Below are 14,701 nucleotides of genomic sequence, written 5' to 3'. Positions count from 1 at the left end.
AGATAAAAAGGGGGATTGGCTTGGTCAAGAAAGACAAGGAAGGAGGAATTGGCATGGGGAGAGAGAAAAGGAAAGAAGGAGGTATTGTTTTGGTGGGGGAAGAGGAGAAAGAAAGGGAGATTGGCTTGGGGAGGAGAGAGAAAGAGAAAGAAGAGGGTATTGGGTTGGAGAAAGAAAGAAAGGGAAAGAAGGGGGAGAGGGAAAGAAGAAAAAGGTACAGGAACTGCCCCTCCCTGCAAGCTTCTTGCAGGTCCCCACTTGTTATCTATTAGAGAAAGGTATGAAATTCTACCCATGAATGCATGGTTGCAAACAGGGGTCGTTTCGTAGAAAAAGAGCTACGGGAACTCATTAGCATAACTCATTCTTGCAGCTCCACTGCTGAGCCCCATGAGGGGCCCGGCGGTGGACCTCCAAGGCCGGCGGGAGTGCTAGGAAGCCCCGCGAAGGCCCTCCCTGGCCCCAGGCAGGCAGGGGTGGGGAGAGGCAGGGAGGAAGCAACTTACCCTCCCTCTTCTCCTGCCTCCTCCTGGCTGAATGAGGGCCGGAAGCGGGGCAGCCGGAAGCAGGGGGGCGGGGCTTCATCATGTGCCCCGCCCCCCGCACCTCACCCGGGGCAACTGCGATCCCCCGCGTTCCCCCCCGAAATGACCTCTGGTTGCACATTTATTACAATGTGGAAAAGGAAGGGTTGATCGTAAGAGACATAATAGAAGTACAGGGTTGCTAGACTGCAGCTTGGAGATATATCTTTGAATTCACTGATGAAATATAAGATGTTCTTGTTCTCTTACTTATTTTAAAGGTACAGAATGACCTTCCAAAAACAAAACATGCCCATAACATCCCCAAGGAAAGCCTATTTAGCCAAGAATACATGAAGATCCTGAAAGTATTTCTAACACAGAAAATCTATAACAAAGACACAGAAGATCTATAACAAAGGATGCCAATAAAGTGAGTGAACATTACATAAACTGAAATTTCCAAAACTACATTATAGTACATTACAGTAACTGCTTCAATTAGCTTTTTACAATAGGTATTTGAGCAGGTGTGTTCAGGGGCACAGGCTATCATTGTAGGTGAACTATTTAACTGGCATAGTCATGGGAATTTAAATCCAAAGAAATGTACCTGCTAGAACGTAAAGCATAATGCAACAAGAGTATATTTTCGGGGGTGGGGGGAGAGATAGACAAATATAAAAGTCCATGAGAAAACATTCTGATTTGAAAACCAAGCACAGGATAATTATGCACACTCATTGGAGTATTGTTGGTAAGACAAAATACGTATACATACCATGTTGGTACCATAAACTGGGACAAATACTTAGTAGTATAGTTATTGACAGTAAACATAGGAATATAGTTAAGATTCTGTCTAAAGTTTCATGATGCTCTCACAGCCTGCCTATAGACCACAGCACCCAGGAATACATGACTGCTTTTCTCCTTGTTATTTCTAGAGGTTGCTACAGAACACTGCAGGTATTCACTAAATGGCTGTGTTTAAAAAACACCACCACCAAGCAGAACACTTCATTAAGAAAAGAACTGAAAATAAATAGCTTTGATTTCTCTTATGCAATAAACGTCCATAGCATCAACATTGTCAGCGTCAACTGTTCCTAAAGCTATCACACTTCAAAATATTCCAAAGGCTGAGGCCCAGCATCCTGGCTGACTGGCTCTATAGGAGACCTCAGACATTACTTATGATTTGCTTGCACATGGATAACATTATCACTATTGCCTTAGGAAAATTTGAGAGCCCGCTGTGGCTCAATATTAGCTCAGGTACTATTGCTTTTCACCCACCCCAATTATGTTTTAAAAGAGTATGTGCCTGTTGCATTATCTTAGATATGCTATATACTATGTGGGCTTACTGAATGTGGAAGAACACCATTGTATAATTACTTGGAATCACAAATGCAGAGGGTGCTTGGATGGGAAGGGAATCTCAGCTGAGACATCCTTCTCCAGACAGCACAGCTCTTAACCCCTTCACCCCCTTCTTTCACCCCACTCTCTTCCTCCTTTAAACTGGGACTTTCCTGTATGTTGAGGAGGGCTCACATTAACCCCCGCTTCCCTCTAACTTCTTTGGCAGTACCTCCTTTCACAAGGAGCTGAGGAACAGAGACTAAGGTATTTAAGGGTAAAAGTAATGACCAGACAGCAACATCTGGGAAATGTGCCTCTTTTGTGATCATCCCGTTTTGCCGTACTTAATAGATATGTGGTGAAAGTCCAGTGTTTTTGCTTCCTGACGGGCCACTGATGGACTTTCCCCCATATGATCGTTCCATCGCTCAATCAGCTTGTTGGGATAGTCTGATGTCAGACCATCCTGAGCAGCCGCCATTTTAAAAAATTCTAAGCGATATGCGCATAAACACGTAAATGTGCAACAGCCGCAGAGCTCTGCTCAAACATTCTGGACAATTTCATGTTTCTGAACGGCCTGTGAATTTTATGAACTGCATTAATTAAAAAGGTACCTAGAGGGAGGTACCACTGGTGGTGCTTTAACCATTCAACTCAGTGCATGCACGGAAAAACAAGCACACGTTGAGGCGCAGATGCGCATGCACAGATTAAACAAAAACAAAAACCCTGACTGCGTGGCTCCTTCAGGTGGATGCCATCTAGACAATCCACCATGGAGTATGCACGCAGTAAGGGGAGCTGTCTGGTCATGCAACGCCAGATAAAAAAGATCTGGATCAAATTAGAGCCGGGCCAATGGTGGATTTAGCTGCCTGTCTGAACACACCCTAAGATATATAATCCCCGGCAGAGTTTTAAAAGTGTTTATTAAGAGAAAAGAAAAGGAAAGTACAAACAGTTGTTGATAACCTTGAAACAATGGATAGCTTGCCTAAACTTCAGAGACAGGTATTCTACAGCCCATGCAGGAATGCAGGGGAAGAACAGTTTTGTAGTTGTGGAGTTGAAATTTAAACTGAGTACTCACACTGCAAAAGTGGAAAGTACAGAGGGTTTGGTCAAAGACCTTTAAGGGGAAGCCAGGCAAGTAAAATAACAATTCCTTAATGCAGTGAAAACTGAATTGGACCCTAGCTCACCTGCAAATATCCTGGATCAGTCCTTGGATCTAATCAACAAACTCACCCTCCCTACATGAGAGTACACCACGAGTCCCCAAACTTTTTGAGTCTGTGGGCACCTCTGGAATTCTGGCACAGGGTGGTGACCGCAACCACAAAATGGCTGCTGTAGGAGGTACATAACAAGTACAAAATGGCTGCCACAGGAGGCAGAGCAACCACAAAATGGCTGCCGGAAAGGCAAAGCCAACCACACATCTCTCAAGTCCAAGTACAGGAAAAAGGGATAATTTTAAAAATAATTGGGAAAGAGGAATAAGACAGAGAATAAAACCAACACTGTGAAGCAACATCATTTTAATTTGCACAGCCAATCAGATTTCTAGTGGTCAATCAGAAATGGTCTCACCCACTTTCTGAAAACGTGTGGTGGCCATCACATTGGGGACCCCTGGGGTACACATTTCCATCAACAGCAGCCACCTTGTTAAATACTTCTAGGAAATGCACATGTACAGTCCCTGGGAGGAGAGTTTTATAAGATTGCCAGAGTCCCCACCCTTTTGTGCCAGATTGGCAGCACTTTCCTGTCTGAATTAAGTAGAATTCCCAGTTTGATTTTCCACATATCTGAAGATAAGAGCTGTGTCTGACAACTGCTGTTATTGAAATAAATGTTGGCCCCGGTCACACGGGCCTGATAATGCCGGGGGGAGGGAGGCGTGGCTGTTTGCGCCATCACAGTCTGATCCGCGATTATGCGATCAGACGCAATGGCGGTGCAGCAGGGTTTTGTTGGTCGGCGGCCGCAGCAAAGACGACGGATGGAGGGGATAGCTGCGCGCCGGCGCAATCACACCACCCAATTCCGTCAGCAGCCTGTGGCAAAAGGGTTGCTAGTACTTGGCAGGTATTTTTTAACTGCGGGTTTTCAGCGGGAAGCCACGGGTGTGCTACACTTGCCAGATGTGGCAGTGTGACTGCGCACGGATAATCTGCCCAGCATCCGTGGCTCTCCCGTGGCAAATTCGCCATGTGAACAAGGCCGTTGTTAATCTTTACGGTGCCTTTGGACTTTTTAATAGTCTGTGGCCAGCTTCAGGCTTGAATTTCACCTGGGAGATTGAGAGTAGAAAAGGCTTAAGCCCTCTTCCACAGAGAGAAAGATGTTCTCCATTATGCACACAACTCTCCTGTCAAGGAGTCTGAAAAGTACTGGAAGCAGAGGCTTAGCACAGTGATTCAGCAAGTGTTTATTAGCTATATCAGGAACTGAGATAACGAAGCCAGTCCATGCCCGGCTTAAATGCGTGTCACACACCACACCCAGCACACACCCACTCCCTGTGATAAGTCCTATTTACAGTTGCATTCCCGATAGGTCAACCCTCGGATCCGGGCAAACCCATAGGTGCGCCCTAGGATCCACAGTGGCTATTGTCTCTTGGAACCAAGGTCTGGGTCTGTGCTAGACCGCATCGCCGGGCCCACATGGCCGCGGCCATCTTTGGACCCCGATACATTACACCCCTCTCCCCATAGTTTGGGTATTCCCCCTAACATAGTCCTTCAAGTACTCTGGGCGCCTCCGGTCCCAAGTGGACCTTTGTGGTCCCGCGGCGGGCTGGTGTGTGCCGTTGGTCAGGGCATGCTCCGTGGGGGCCGCCGGGACCGCCATGGGAGCGTCGGTTGTTGTTGAGAGTGGTGCCAGGGTGGTCACCAGAGTCGGCCCGGGGTCTGCTGCCTGTGGCTCGTTGTGGGAACTGGCTGCTTCCTCTCCTGTTTCCACTTTGCCACCGCCTGCTGCTGTTGTCCGGGGTTCGTCCAAGGGGAGCATGCAGCGACAGAGCTGGTCCACATGTTGGCATAGTCGCTGTCCCTCTTCGGTAGAAACCTCGTAGGGAGCTGGGATCCATGGCGGGCACCGTGCGAAGTTGTGAGCGTAGACAGGGTCCTTTGGGAAGAACCCTTGAGGGGCCGCCTGCAGTTCCGTCCCCGGAGCGTGGTTGGGCGCTTGATCCGGGTGTAAGCGGTTGAGCCGCGTGGTCAAACGCCGGCCCATGAGCATCTCCACAGGGCTGCGACTGGTGGTGGTGCGGGGGGTGGTCCTCTGACTGAAGAGGAAGGCGGCCAAGTGGTATTCCCAATCCCCCTGGACGATCCGGTGCAGGGCTTCCTTGGTGGTCCACACCATTTGTTCCACCTGCCCGTTGGTGGCCTGGTGAAAGAGCACGAAGCGGATGTGCCAGATCCTGTAGTACTGGACGAAGTCCCCGAATTCCGCTGAGGTGAACGCGGCCCCGTTGTCGGTCACCAGCGTGTCGGGGATGCCGTGTGTGCTGAAAACTCTCCACATTGCTTTTATGGTGGCCCGCGAGGAGGTCGATGGGACGGGAATGACCTCAAGTTATTTGGAGAACGCGTCAACCAGGACGAAAAAAATCTGGCTGTGGAACGGCCCTGCAAAATCCAGGTGGAGGCGAGCCCAGTGTTTGCTCGAGAACTCCCAGGCACGTACGGAGGTGCCGGGGGGCGGCCTGGCTGGGTCTCTGGACACGTTTGGCACCGTTTGACTAGGTCCTCTATCTCCCCATCCAAACCGGGCCACCAGAGATAGCTGTGCAACAAGGCTTTCATGTGCACAATCCCAGGGTGGGTTTCGTGCAGCGTGCGCTGGCGCAAGGGAGCAGGAATGACGACCCTGCTACCCCACAAGAGGCACCCCTTGTGGCTTGACAACTCATCCCGGTGGGACAAGAACGCAGCAAAATCGGGGTCCACTTTCCCCGTGGGCCAGCCCCTCCCCACCCAGTCGAGCACGCGGGAGAGGACACGGTCTCGCCCCGTTAGCTTAGCAACTTCTGGTACCTGAATTGGCCGGTCCGACAAGTCTTCTATGCGCAGGATCTGGTGTGCGGGCGCCAGGTTGGGGTCGCACCCCGGGAGGGGTAGCCGGCTCAGGGCATCCGCGTGTTCCATGGCCTTGCCCAGCTGGTGCAGCAGGTCGTACTGGTAGCCTGCTAGGAAGAGCAACCAGCACAGGACACGCAGGGACACCAACTGGGGTGTCTGGTGATCAGGGGCCAAGAGACCCAGGAGAGGTTTGTGATTGGTCAAGACCGAAAAGGGACGGCCGTAGAGGTAATGGTGAAATTTCTTCACCCCCACCACGATCGTCAGAGCCTCCTTATCTATTTGCGCATAGTTGCACTCAGCCAATGACAGTGTCCAGGAATAATAGGCCACCAGAACCTCCCTACCGTCCGGCAGGCGGTGGCCCAAAACCGCACCCACCCCGTAGGGTGACACGTCGCAAGTAAGCACCACTGGCAGGGCCTCATTGAAGTGGGCCAGGACCGAGTTCGACACCAGAAGGTCCTTCACCGCTCAGAAAGCGGCAGCGTGGTGCGGACCCCACTGCCAAGGAGCCGACTTATCCAGGAGGCGATGAAGGGGCTCAGCCACCGCTGCCTTATGGGGAAGGAATAAGTGGTAGAAATTCAAGAGGCCTAAGCAGGCCTGCAGTTCCATCTTAGAAGACGGGGTAGGGGCGTCCACAATAGCTTTTATTTTGTCTTGGGTAGGGTGTATGCCCGGTGCATCCACTCGGAAACCGAGAAAATCCACGCTGGGGACCCCGAGAATGCATTTCTCCTTCGTTGCTTTTAATCCTTCTTTACTGAAGTGACGGAGTACAGCCCACAAGCGGTCCGTGAAGACGTCCACTGATGGTGCCGTGATCAGAACGTCATCGAAGAAGGGAATGACTCCGGGAAGCCCTTTAAGCAAAGTATCCATCAATTGTTGGAAAATGCCGGGAGCTACACTTACTCCGAATTGTAACCGCCACACCTTAAACACCCCCTGTGCGTCACAATTGTCTGGGCCTCGGCCGTGGTGTCATCTGCCGGCAGCTGCTGATAGGCCTGGGCCAGGTCCAGCTTCCCAAACACCCTGGCCCCAGCTAGCGACGAAAGTACACGACTAACCACGGGGACGGGGGACGCGTGGTCCTGTAAAGCCTTGTTGATTGTGCATTTATAGTCCCCACAAATCCTGATGTCCCCATTAGACTTGACTGGTGTGACTATGGGGGTCTCCCATTTAGGATGGGGAACGGGCTCTAAGACCCCTTGGCTGACCAGGCGGTTTAGTTCAGCCTCAATCTTAGGGTGGAGGGTTAGCAGAGGGTGCTTGTTCTTGATCCTGATGGGGCGGACTGCCGGATCCAGATCGAGGGACACAATGGGACCAGTGAACCCATCGAACACTGCAGGAAATTCCTGGCACACCTCACTGAAATCCCCGGGCCCCAAGTGGTTGATTCCTATCACCGCCAAGCCCAGAGCATTGAACCACGCGAGACCCAATAAGCTGGTGACGGGCCCGCACCACCACCAGTTCCAAAAGGCCCTCAAAAGCCTGGTACCTGACCCAGAATTGGCCCAACCCCTTTATGGCTACGGGGTTCCTCTGAAACTCTCTTAGTCTAAGGCCCGTAGCCTCTAGCGGTGGGGCCCCAGTCGGGCACAACCTCCAGAGAGTGTCCTCCGATATAATGGACAGGGAAGACCCCGTGTCGATTTCCATGACGCATGGAGCGTCCTCTATGGACACAGTCACAGTCAGTTTGTGGCCTGACGCCCGGGGTAGGTAATGTACCTGATTCTGGTGGATCTCTGTGTAGTGGCTGTCGTTGGCCCCGTGATGTGAAGACGTGTTCTTCCGCAAACGGCAAACCCGGGCAATGTGTCCCTGTTTGTTGCATGCCTGGCAGATGGCGTCCCAGAATCTTGCGCTCATGCATCTCGCCGCAGCTGGCACAGGATGCGGGGCCGAAATAATGTGTGGTGTTGTGTGTGGTGGGGCAGCTGGCGGCCTGCCGCCGACCCTTGCTGGTACTGGGGTGCAGGTGATGGGTCACCTGGTGCGTGCTGTCTTCTTCCTCGGAGACGTTGGATTCGGGAGCGATGGACGCCTAATGGACGGGGTGCGCCTGGTGGTCTTTTTACGTTTTTTCAAATGCCGTCACCGTCTGTAGAGCAGTCTCGAGCGTGAGGTCAGCTTGTGGCATCAGTTTCCGGCAAAGCTTTGGCTCCCGGACTCCCCATAGGAATTGCGTTAACAGGGAGTCTGCTAGGTCCGTGAACTCGCAACCGCTGGCTATTCTGTGGAGGTCGGCAAGGAACTCCGCGATCGACTTTCTGGATTTTTGTGTCCGCGAGATAAAGTCCATGTGGACGGCCCACTTCGATGGCTTCGGGGCATAGAAGTTGTTGAGAGCGGTGATCAGCTCTTCGAACATGGCCGTCTCCAGCATCTTAGGCACCACGAGGCTTGTGGCCAGCCAGATGGTGGTGACGCCGCAGGTACTCAGCAGTCACGACTTCTTGATCCCGACATCCGTGGTGCCCTGGATGTTGAGGAAGTGCGTCAGCTGAGCCACCCAGGCCTCCCAGTACTCGGGATGATTTGGGTCAAACCGTGTCAGCTGCTGTCCCGGAACTGCAGCCATGACTCGTTGCGGTGGCAGGGCCTGCTGCAAAGAAGTGGAAGCCTCGGCGGAAACGGAGCAAGTTACATCACATTACAGAGTCCAAGTACCAAACAAACTGTTCTGAGTGCCTAAGGTCAATCCATAAAGGAAAGACAAGACTAGGGTTGCCAACAACCTGGAGAAAAAATGCCTTGTCCCTTTAATAGAGGCTCAATATGTGGAAATGGACAACTGAACATTTTCATTGCACAGAGGTAGATCACATCACCTGGTAAATAGCATCCCATTAAACCTGTTAAAAGAGGAGGGTTTTTTTCTCTCCAGGTTGTTGACAACCTTACTGGAGGGGTCCAGGGAAGTTGACAAAAAGGAAAAATCATAATGAATCTGTGGCCATCTATGCCCAAAATTCATCGCACTAGGGCAGGAAGAAATCCCTGCATATTTTTAATCTCACAGGAAAGCTTTTCCATGTTAACAATTTTATATTCAAGTATAAACCACATAGAATTTTGTAGCGCTTTAATTCCTTTCCTTAGTCAGAATCAGTATCTTATTGATGCCACTCCATTTTTAGCAGCAAATGAGAATTTTTATTTTGTTTTCCATAAAATGCATCCTAGAGAAAATACAAATGATGTGATTCAGGTATTCTCAAATTTGCTTCTAGAAATAGTATGGGTAAACGCTATCCCAAAAGCAATTTCTGCATTTGAGTCATCAAGTTGGAATATCTTGTTTGGCTCCTTCCAACGTTTTTGTTGTCCAAAGTAATTCAAGGTAGTCTTATGTATATTTTGTGAGCCTGCAGTGTGAGCCTGCAGTGTGAGCTCTACTTCTGTGAGCCTGCAGTGTGGTCAGATGATGGGGGTTGGGTCTGGGTTTGAGAGAGAAATAAAGACTGCTCTAAGGTGCAGTATCTTTTGTGTGGTAGATTTAGCTATTGGGCTGTTAGTTCGTAAGCAAAGCAGAAGTGCTTATGAAGGCCATACAAGTCTTTTGGTCTAGAAGATAAGCCGACACAATGGTTTGACAGAGTTTTTACTGGAGCCCTGCAGAACAATTTTATGTAACCCAGGTATTGGAATTAAAGGCAAATTTAAGGTCTAGGGCCTCCTGTGACGTCCTCCTTATTGGGGAGGACCAGTTTCCCTTTAAAAGTTCTCTTTATTTTGTTTAACAGGGTAGATTCTGCTGCCACCAGGAAATTTTAAGGATTTCCAAACCTTTATGCTTATAATGTTGCTCTTACTAGTTTGGTATACCAAGTTTAAGACTTACGAGGAACTATGTGGTCCTGGGAAGTATTTCATTCAGAGCGGGTATAAACTTGGATAAAAGAGGATTTATTGAAATAAATACTAAATAAGAGGGTGATACAATGAAACTAGTAATGTGTAAATGATGAACAATTGCTTTGGTATCACACATACTCTTATCCCTCACTAACAGGGATCTTTTCATGTAACTTTGTAACACTTGTTTATCTCAATGCCATATATGTTCACTGTTTCACTCCAGTTTGTTATGACACTCACACTTTCCTTTAACTTTTCTTTACTTAAACTTTACTTTACTTTTCCTATACACTCAGCTTTCAGCTCTCTTTCTCTCTCACTGAACAACCTCAGCTGTCAGCTTCTAACTGCTTCAACACAGAACTGCTTGTCTACATCAACTGTCAACTTGTAACTGAAACTCTTGACTGACTCACATACTCATCCAACCAGATTCACTTCCAAAACCCCTCCCCCTCTCTGTCAACCACCAATCATACCACACTTGCCTCTCTCAACCACTCTAGTCTATCTACCACAGTCATGCAACCAAACTTTTAAAGAGACACACACACAAAAAAAACAAGGAATCATGACACCTCCTTTCTTAAAAACCCCTCCACCTTGGTTTAAGCAAAACAACCATATTTATTGCAACATTGGAAGATACAGTTTGCATGGTTGGATATGGTACTCCCCACCCCCAAAACTCCTTTCCCTTCCTAAACCAAAAGTCCAGAGTCTCAAGCAGTGTTCCCTCTAGGGTTGCCAGGTCTGGGTTGGAAAATACCTGGAGACTTTGGGGGTGGATCCAGGAGAGGGTGGGGCTTGGGGAGCAGAGGGGCCTCAGCATGGTAAAGGGCCATAGACTCCACCCCTCAAGCAGCCATTTTCTCCAGGGGAACTGATCTCTGTCAGCTGGAGATCAGTTGTAAAAGCGGGAGATCTCCAGGTCCCACCTGGAGGCTGGCAACCCTAGTTCCCTCTAAGCTGAGTCAGTGTGAGCTAGCTCACAGTTTTTTAGCCTCTGGCTCACACATTTTTGTTTTAGCTCAGGAAGGATGCCTCCAGAGCAAACTAATTTATGCAGTATTTAAATCGCTTGCTCACAGCTTTAATGCCAGTAGCTCATTTTTGCTCTCAAGGCTCCACAGCTTAGAGGGAGCATGAGTCAGGGCCTTACTCACTGTTCATTAAGCGTGCAGCTCTCTGCTAGTGTCTTGGGTTTTCAAAGTACTATCCCTTAGCAAAATCTGGTTTAGCAGAAGGTAGATCCTGTAGCTGGCATCCCCAAAGTGCTGTTTTCTTACACGATCTGCCCAGAAACAGGCGTCCAATGTAAAGCAGAGTTCTAAGGGCGACCTCCTCGCAGGAAGTTATTTCAGCCTCTAGGTTATGAGGGCCCACATGAGAAGAAATTAGGCTTGCCAAGTCCCCCCGGGGGACGGGGAAACCCCCGCCCGAGAGGCCCGTTACCCGCCGGCGGCGGATCGGGCCCCAGGGGGAGCCCCACCCCCAAAGCACACGACGTGCTCGGCGTCAGCATGTCACCCAGAAGTGACGCAGTCGCATCGGGTGCGGGGCCGCGGTCATCCGAGGGAAAACTCTATGGTTTTCCCTCGGATGATTGTGGCCCCGCCTTCGGCGTGCCCGACGTGGTTGCGTCACTTCCAGGCGACGTGGTTGCGGGGCGCGCGCATGGACTCCCAGAGCAGCGCTGGAGTCCCCCGCTCTACATACAGTAAGGACTTGGCAACCCTAGAAGAAATCAGCTTGAGTTGGTCTGGGGGCTAATCTCCACAAGAAGTGATTTCAGCAAATAGAGGTTAGGAGAGAGGGCCCACACTAGACAAAAAAAATCAACTCAGCAATGCAAAAGGAACAGCTCAGCAGCAACGTCCTGAAGTGCATCATTTCTTACTTATGGTGACCCTATGAATGAATTACCCGAAATGTCCTATCTACAGCCTTTCTCAGGTCTTGCACACTGAAGACCATGGCTTCCTTGATTGAGTCTATCCCTTTTATGTTGGGGGGTTCTTTGTGACTCCTCAGTATTGCTTCCTCAGCTGAGGCCTTTCAGCAATAAAAGTTAGATGGAGCAAGCACATGAGCTTCTGAAAAGCTTTCCCCCCCCCTTCAAAAAATGTCCAGGCCTCATGCTCCACAACCTACCATGATTACAGTGAACAAACTAGCTACATACTTCTCCCAATATGCAAATTAAGTAGCTGCATTGCTCCACACAACAGCCTATATTTCCAAAACTCTACATTTCTCCCCCCCACACACCAAAAATTAGCTTTTTCTGACAAACTATACTATATTGAAATTGTGTTGTGTGTCTTCATCAGCCAATTAACCCATGCCCAAACTGGACCCATAGTACTATTTCTCTTTCTCTCGGTCCTCCTTTGTCTTACCCCTCTCTAGAATAAGTACTGGAGTGAGGTATTTCTGCCAATGGCAGTCACAACACTTCTGCCTTCTCCTCTGTACATTAGGGCAAGTCAGCGTTTACCTAAAGATCTGCCACCCCCAGAGCCTTAATGCATTACAGTTATTTTATTTATTTGAGCTTATACTGCATACATAGGGAATATAGTAATATTGTTAATCAAAAACAGTAGCAAAGTAAGTGGGGACCTGAGTCATCTGCAATATAAAAGGGGGAAATTGGGGTTAGAGATACACACTATAGGACCAAGTTCCCTCCTGCTCTTTAGGACTCCTACATCTGATTTACTTATTCTTGAATTAGAACATGTATATACCACCTTTCCAGGGACCTGCCTGAGGCAGCTCACTAAGTGAAAAGAATAAACAAAACCATAAAAGCAACAACATAAGACTTATCAACAATAAAACGAGTCATAGAAACAAGCAAGTAGCATAAAAAGACCATAAAGCAACATTCAGTGGCCAAAAATATTTATAAAACAATTCTCAAGCTAGAAGCTGATCATAAAACCAGTTTAAAAATGGTTAAAAGTTTAGGTAAACAGATATGTTTGGACCTGGCATAGGCTTGCCAAGTCCCCCTGGGGGGCGGGGAAACCCCTGCCCGAGAGGCCCATTACCCGCCGGCGGCGGATCGGGCCCCGGGGGAACCCCACCCCCAAAGCACACGACATGCCCGGCATCAGCACGTCACCTGGAAATGATACAATCACATTGGGGGCGGGGCCACAATCATCCGAGGGAAAACTCTATGGTTTTCCCTCGGATGATTGCGGCCCCGCCCCCAACGTGCCCAACGTGATTGCGTCACTTCTGGGTGACGTAATTGCAGCGCGCACGTGCATGGACTCCCGGACCCGCGCTAGACTCCCCCGCTCTTCATGAGGCGAGGGCAACCCTAACCTGGCACCTAAAAGAGCGTAGGTGCTACTAAGTAATCCTCAGGGAGGGGGAATTCCGTGAGGTGCCACTGAAAAAGCTCTGTCTCTAGTGGACATCTGCCTCACTTCTGTAGTTGGGGGCATGGACAGCAGGATTTGGGAAGAGGATGCCCACAATTCCTGATCCAACAAGTAATAATTGCATGTAAACTCCTTTTACACGGGGATCTCCTTAGCTAGATCAGAGCAAGAAAGAAAACCAAAGCAGGAAATGTTTTTTCTCTTTATTCTCCTGCTTATTTCCTGTCACCCTAACTCATTCCTGCATTTAACTCACTGCTGCCAGTGTTCCCTGATGGCATGAGGGAAGCACATATGGTACACAGGTTTGCCAACAACCTGGAGAGAACTATCTTTCCCCTTTAATAGAGGCTTAATGCATGGAAATGGACAGCTGAAGCTTTTCATGGCACAGAGGTAAATAAAATTACTTAATAAGTAAGGGATGTATGTATGTATGTATTTTGGAATTAGAGGTTTTTAGGGATTAGAGGTAAGGAGCATGTTCTCTCCAATATTTTTTGCAAAGATATGAGGATGGACTCATTTCTTGTTTGGCTCCAAGCATGTCCATATGCTCAGCACTAAACTTTACTAATTCAGAGAATAACAGAATATTTGGAAATACTGTCCTTTTCCAGCATATGTATAAATTTCATCCTTGATTCACCTTGCCCAGTAAATATACTGCTTTGAAAATATGTTCATACAGGTGCTACAACAAATTTCTAAAGAATACCCTGATAGCTTCCCCTGATCTAGAAGCCTATGTGGCAAACTACACACATACAATGAAATTTCTGAATCCCCTTCCTCTGCAAACATCTTCCCCTAAGCTTCAGCAGCAGCTTTTGACTCAGCAATATGTAATGGTCGTAGGGAAAAAGAGACCTCTGGTGCATGGAAGCAATTTGTAGCATGCATCTAAAGGGAATGTTATATGGCCGTGATAATCAAATCTGTTCTACAGATTGTATTAAATTTATTGTTGTGAGCCGCCTGGAGCCTGCTTGTGGGAAAAGCAGGATATGTCGAAATAATAAAATAGATAGACAGACAGACAGACAGACAGATAATGGGAGGGAGGGAGGGAGGGAGGGAGGGGAGGAAGAAAGGAGTTAAGGAAGGAAGGAAGGAAGGAAGGAAGGAAGGAAGGAAGGAATTCTGTCATTAGAAAGTTCTTGCATGTATATATCAGCATGACATAGGAAGGAGGAAGCCTAAAACATGTAAGCCACAAGTTATTTGAATCATAACAAGCATCTTGAATTGAGCACAGAATCTAAAGGGAAACAGTGCAGGATCCAAAGTCCCAGTGTAAAACAATCATGACAGTTCACCTTCTTTGGAGATGAGCCACTCCAACAAACTGCAAAGAGCCTTCAGAAAGCAAAACACAGAAATCTAGAGATGACAAAAACAAGGGGGAATTTCACACTACCTGTTT

This window comes from Gekko japonicus, unplaced genomic scaffold (genome assembly GCF_001447785.1).
Source record: "Gekko japonicus isolate JY-2015 unplaced genomic scaffold, Gekko_japonicus_V1.1 scaffold3182, whole genome shotgun sequence".
NCBI classification, from domain to species: Eukaryota; Metazoa; Chordata; class Lepidosauria; order Squamata; family Gekkonidae; genus Gekko; species Gekko japonicus.
The sequence above is the reverse complement of the archived record's forward strand: the minus strand, read 5'-3'. Positions refer to the sequence as shown.